Consider the following 6,602-nt stretch of genomic DNA (forward strand, 5'->3'; position numbering starts at 1 on the left):
GGTCATCGAGTGTTCTGCCTATGCTTACTTATAAGAGTTTTATAGTTTCTGGTCTTACATTTTGTTCTTTAGTCCATTTTGAGTTTATCTTTGTGTATGGCATTAGGAAGTGTTCTCAATTCATTCTTTTATATGTAGCTGTCCAGTTTTCCCAGCACCACTTATTGAAGAGGCTGTCTTTGCCCCATTGTATATTCTTGCCTCCATTGTCAAAAATAAATTACTCATAGGCACATGGGTTTATTTCTGGGCTTTCTATCTTGTTCCATTGGTCTATATTCATGTTTTTGGGCCAGTACCATACTGTCTTGATTACTGTAGCTTTGTAGTACAATCTGAAGTCAGGAAGGTTGATTCCTCTAGCTTCATTCTTCTTTCTCAAGGCTGCTTTGGCTATTCAGAGTTTTCTGCATACAGTATACTGTCATCTGCAAACAGTGAAAGTTTTATTTTTTTCTATTCCAATCTAGATTTCTTTTATTTTTCTTCTCTGATTACTATAGATAGGACTTCCAGAACTATGTTGAATAACAGTGGTGAAAGTGGACACCCTTGTCTTATTCCTCACCTTAGGGGGAATGCTTTCAGTTTTTCACCATTGAGAAAAATGTTATTGCAAGCTTATCATATATGGCCTTTACTATTTTGAGGTAGGTTCCTTCTATGCCTGTAATTTGAAGAGTTAACTGTAAATGGGTTCTGAAGTTTGTCAAAGACTTTTTCTGTGTCTATTGAGATTAGCATATGGATTTTATCTTTCAAATTGTTAACATGCTGTATCACATTGGTTGATTTTGTATATTGAAGAATCCTGGCACCCCTGGAATAAACCCAACTTATCATGGTGTTGAGCTTTTTGATGTGTTGCTGAATTCTGTTCACTAGAATTTGTTTTGAGGATTTTGCATCTATGTTCACCAGTGACATTGGCCTGTAGTTTTCATTTATTGCGTTGTATTTGTCTAGTTTTGGTATCAAGGTGATGGTGGCCTCATAGAATGAGTTGGGAAGTGTCCCTTCCTCTTCAATTTTTTGAAAGAGTTTTAGAAGGATAGGCATTAGCTTTTCACTAAATGTTTGATAGAATTTGCCTGTGAAGCCAACTGATCCTGGGCTTTTGATTTTTGGGAGATTTTCGATCACAGTTTCAACTTCAGTGCTTGTAATTGGGTTGTTCATAATTTTTATTTCTTCCTGGTTCATTCTTGGAAGATTGAGCTTTTCTAAGAATATGTCCATTTCTTCCAGGTTATCCATTTTATTGCCATATAGTTGTTCATAATAGTCTCTTATAATCTTTTGTATTTCTGCATTGTCTGTTGTAACCTCTCCTTTTTCATTACTAAATTCATTGATTTGAGTCTTCTCTCTTTTTCCTTGATGAGTCTCTAAAAGTTTGTCAATTTTACTTATCTTCTCAAAGAATCAGCTTTTAGTTTTATTAATCGTTACTATTGTTTCTTTCATTTCCTTTTCACTTATTTCTGTTCTGATCCTCATGATTTCTTTCCTTCTACTATTTATTTTTTTTTGGGGGGGGAGAGGGAAGGTTGTTCTTTTTCCATTTGTTTTAGGTGTAGAGTTAGGTTGTCTATTCAATGTTTTTCTTGTTTCTTGAGGTAGGATTGCATTGCTATAAACTTCCCTCTTAGACCTGCTTTTGCTGCATCCCATAGGTTTTGAGTTTTGTTTTCATTGTCATCTGTTTCTAGAAATTTTTTGATTTTCCTTTTGATTTCTTCAGTAACCTGTAGGTTATTTTAAAATGTATTGCTTGATCTCTATGTGTTTGCATTTCTTTCAGGTTTTTTTTTTTTTTTTTTTCATGTAATTGATTACTCTCAAAGCATTGTGGTTGGAGAAGATGCTTGATGTGATTTCAATTTTCTTAAATTTACTGAGGTTTGATTTGTGATCCAAGATGTGGTCTATCCTGGAGAATGTTCTATTTGCACTTGAGAGAAGGTGTATTCTTCTGCATTTGAATGGAACGTCCTGAAGATATCAATGAGATCCATCTCATCTAGTGTATCATTTAAGACTTGTGTTTCCTTATTAATTTTCTGTTTTGATGATCTGTCCATTGCTGTGATTGGGGAGCTAAAGTCTCCTACTATTATTCTGTTGCTGTCAGTTTTTCCTTTTATATCTGCTAGTGTGTGTCTTATGCATTGAGGTGCTCCTATGTTGGGTCTATATAACTTTACAATTGCTCTCTCTTCCTCTTGGATTGATCCCTTGATCATTATGCAATATCCTTCCTTATCACTTGTAATATTCTTCATTTTAAGGTCTATTTTGTCTGGTATGAGGATTGCTTCTCCAGTTTTCTTTTGCTTCTCATTTACATGGAATATATTTTCCATTCTCTCACTTTCAATCCATATGTCTCTATAGGTCTGAAATGTGTTTCTTATAGACAGCCTGTATATGGGTCTTGCTTGTGTATCCATTCAGTCAGTCTGTGTCTTTTGGTTGAAGCATTTAATCCGTTTACATTTAGAGTAATTATTTACATACATGTTCCTATTGCCATTTTCTTAATTGTTTGGGATTGATTTTGTAGGTCTTTTTCTTCTCTTGTATTTCTTGACTATGTAATTCCCTTTAACATTTGTTGTAAAGCTGGTTTGGCAGTACTGAATTCTCTTAACTTTTGCTCGTCTGAAAAGTTTTGATTTCCCCATCAGTTTTGAATGAGATCTTTGCCAGGTACAGTCATCTTGGTTTTATATTTTCCCCTTTCAGTACTTTAAATATATCCTGCCAGTCCCTTCTGGCCTGCAGAGTTTCTGGTGATAAAATCAGCTGTTAAATGTATGGGGTTTCTGTTTTATGTTATTTATTGCTTTTCCCTTGCTGCTTTTCATTTTCTTTCTTTGTTTTAGGCTTTGTTAGTTTGATTATTATGTATCTTCACATGTTTGTCCTAGGATTTTACCTGTATGGGACTCTTTGAGCAACTTGAACTTGATTGATTATTTCCTTTTCCATGTTGGGGACATTTTCAACTATAATCTCTTCAAAAATTTTCTCATACCTTTTCTTTTTCTCTTCTTCTTCTGGGACCCCTATAATTCGAATGCAGGTGCTTTTGATATTGTCTCAGATGTCTCTGAGACTGTCGTCAGTTCTTTTCATTCTTTCTGCTTTATTTTGCTCTTCATTTTAAATTTCAAGTCACTGATTCATTCTTCTGCTTCAGATATTCTGGTACTGATTCCTTCTAGAGTATTTTTAATTTCAGTAATTATGTTGTTTGTCTCTGTATGGCTATTTTTAAATTCTTTTAGGTCTTTGTTAATTGATTCTTGCATTTTTCCATTCCGTTTTCAAGGTTTTTTTTTTTTTTTTTTTAAATCATCTTTACTATCATTATTCTTAATTCTTTTTCAGGTAGCTTGCCTATGTCCTCTTCATTTATTTGTACTTCTGTGTTTCCAGTTTGTTCCTTCATTTGTGTAGTATTTCTCTGCCTTTTCATTATTATTATTATTTTAGCTTATTGTGTTTGAGGTCTCATTTTCCCAGGCTTCAAGGCTGAATACTTTCTTCCTTGTGGTTTCTTTCCTCCTAAGGTTGGTCCAGTGGTTTGTGTAAGCTTTGTATAGGGTGAGATTTGTGCTTTTTTTTTTTTTTTTTTTAAATGATTGTTTGTTTGTTTTTCCTCTAATGAGCAAGGCTGAGTGAGGTGGTAATCCTGTCTGCTGATGATTGGGTTTGCATTTTTGTTTTGTTTGTTGTTTGCTTCCCTGGTGGCTCAGAGGTTAAAGCATCTGCCTCCAGTGTGGGAGACCCAGGTTCGATCCCTGGGTAGGGAAGATCCCCTGGAGAAGGAAATACCCATTCCAGTATTCTTGCCTGGAGAATCCCATGGATGGAGAAACCTGGTAGGCCACAGTCCATTGGGTCACAAAGAGTCAGATATGACTGAGTGACTTCAGTTTCTTTTGTTTGTTGTTTAGATGAGGAGTCCTGCACAGGGTGCTACTGGTGATTGGGTGATGCTGGGTCTTGTATTCAAGTGATTTCCTTTGTGTGAGGTCTCGCTATCTGATACTCCCTAGGGTGAGTTCTCTGGTATTCTAGGGTCACTGCTCCCACTCCAAAGGCACAGGGCTTTCTCTGGTCATGAAGGAAGATTCCACAAGTGGTTTGTTAAGGCATTAAATGAGATTAAAACAGAGACTCAAAAATGAGAAATGAAAGATGAAACCCAGACAAATGGCAGTTACAAAATCAGGCAAATAATAATTAAAATAATAGAATATATACCCATAAGCAAAATCAAAACAGTCCAACAAAAATAAAGTACAGAAGACTGACCCAGCAAACAAAGGAAGTCAAAAATTATATTTACCATTTAAGAACAAAAGTAACTAAAGCACAAACTGAAAAACAAAATTAAAGCAAGCTGCCAAGTGGGGAATTAAGTAATTAAAACAAAACTAACAAATATATTGAGAAGAAAGGAAAGAAAGAATAGACATGTAAAATTAAATAGAGGTAGATGAAGAAGATTTATATATATTAAAGATTAACTGGAAGGGGAAAAGAACATAGGAAAAGCAAACAAGGGAATACATGTAGAAAAAATATAATAGGTTTAAAAAAATTAAAATAAAGAAAAAGAAAGCATCTAAAAAAAAAAGAGGAAAAAAAAAAAAAAAAAAAACCACCACAGAACAGCAAAAGCCCAAAGTAGAGGCTGCTGCTGCTGCTGCTAACTCACTTCAGTCGTGTCCGACTCTGTGTGACCCCATAGACGGCAGCCCACCAGGCTCCTCCATCCTTGGGATTCTCCAGGAAAGAATACTGAAGTGGGTTGCCATTTCCTTCTCCAACCTAGAGGAAGAGGTTTATAACAACAATAAAAAATGTGACTGAAAAGAAAATTAAAAAAAAAAAAACTCAAAAGCTTAATTATATTTCATAGTGCCAATAAAAGCAACAGCTACAACAATAGGGGGTGGGGGTGAGGGGAAAAAAGAAAAGAAAAAGTCAAAAGAATCTATAGAACAAGTCAAAATATAAGAATAAAAAAAGTTTTTCTTAAGTCACTGCTATCAGAGTCCTCTCCCTCCCTGGGAGTCACAGTCCATTTTACCTCCCTAGGATGCCCTCCAACACTGTGCTGGTCTCCAGAACTGCTGTGGGGGCAGCTCAGATTCTAATCTGGTCCTACTCCTGTGTGTTCTTGCCTTCAATGTCCACAGCTATCAGAACTAGTGCGTTTTCTTTTGTGGGAGTTCTCAATGACATTTTGTATTTTCTGTCGACAGAGAGTCTGTCTGGTTGATCATGTGGATTTAAGCTGCAGCTTGTACAGCTGGTGGGAAGGTTTTCAGTCTTCTTCCTTAGCCACACAGCCCCGGGGTTTCAATTGTGGTTTTATTTCCATCTCTGCATGTGGGTTGTTCACTGGGGTTTGCTCCTGAGGCTGCCCTGGAGGATTTTGGTCTGCCCCAGCGAGGGCCAGGTGTGGAGAAGGTGAAGGTGCTTGGGTTGGAGGGCTTCTGGCAGCACCAAGTGCTCAGGAGAGTTGATGGGTAGGGCAGCAGGAAATTTTCTGCTTTGTTGACTATGTCAAAGCCTTTAACTGTGTGGATCACCACGAAGTGTGGAAATTCTTAAAGAAATGGGAATACCAGACCACCTTACCTGACTTTTGAGAAGTCTGAAGGTAGGTCAGGAAGCAACAGTTAGAATTGGACATGGAATAACAGACTGCTTCCAAATAGGGAAAGGGGCATGTAAAGGCTGTATATTGTCACCCTCCTTATTTAAGTTATATGCAGAGTACATCATGAGAAACGCTGGGCTGGATGAAGCACAAGCTGAAATTAAGATTGTCAGGAGAAAATTCAATAACCTCAGACATGCAGATGATCCCACCCTTATGCCAGAAAGCAAAGAAGATCTAAAGAGCCTCTTGATGAATGTGAAAGAAGAGAGTGAAAATGTTGTCTTAAAACTCAACATTCAAACATATAAGATCATGGGATCTGGTCCCATCCCTTCATGGCAAATAGATGGAGAAACAGTGGAAACAGTGACAGACTTTATTTTGGGGGGACTCCAAATTCACTGCAGATAGTGACTGCAGCCATGAAATAAAAGATGCTTACTCCTTGGAAGAAAAGTTATGACCAATCTAGAGAGCATATTAAAAAGCAGAGACATTACTTTGCCAACAAAGGTCTGTCTAGTCAAGGCTATGGTTTTTCCAGTGGTCATGTATGGATGTGAGAGTTGGACTGTGAAGAAAGCTGAGCACCGAAGAATTGATGCTTTTGAACTGTGGTGTTGGAGAAGACTCTTGAGAGTCCCTTGGACTGCAAGGAGATCCAACCAGTCCATCCTAAAGGAAATCAGTCTTGAATATTCATTGGAAGGACTGATTTTGAAGCTGAAACTCCAATACTTTGGCCACCTGATGTGAAGGACTGACTCATTTGAAAAGACCCTGATGCTGGGAAAGATTGAAGGCAGGGGGAGAAGGACACGACACAGGATGAGATGGCTGGATGGCATCACTGACTCAATAGACATGAGGTTGAGTAAACTTTGGAAGCTGGTGATGGGCAGGGAGGCCTGGCGTG

General features: G+C 37.4%; 1 non-coding gene across 1 annotated transcript; it reads left to right on the top strand.

Annotated features, from left to right (window-relative positions):
- Positions 1 to 3,749: 3,749 nt before the first annotated feature.
- Positions 3,750 to 3,821, top strand: TRNAW-CCA. Its single transcript has one exon. It is a non-coding gene; the product is annotated as a tRNA-Trp (tRNA).
- The last annotated feature ends 2,781 nt before the right edge of the window (positions 3,822 to 6,602 follow it).

This window comes from Bubalus bubalis, chromosome 6, assembly GCF_019923935.1.
Source record: "Bubalus bubalis isolate 160015118507 breed Murrah chromosome 6, NDDB_SH_1, whole genome shotgun sequence".
NCBI lineage: Eukaryota > Metazoa > Chordata > Mammalia > Artiodactyla > Bovidae > Bubalus > Bubalus bubalis.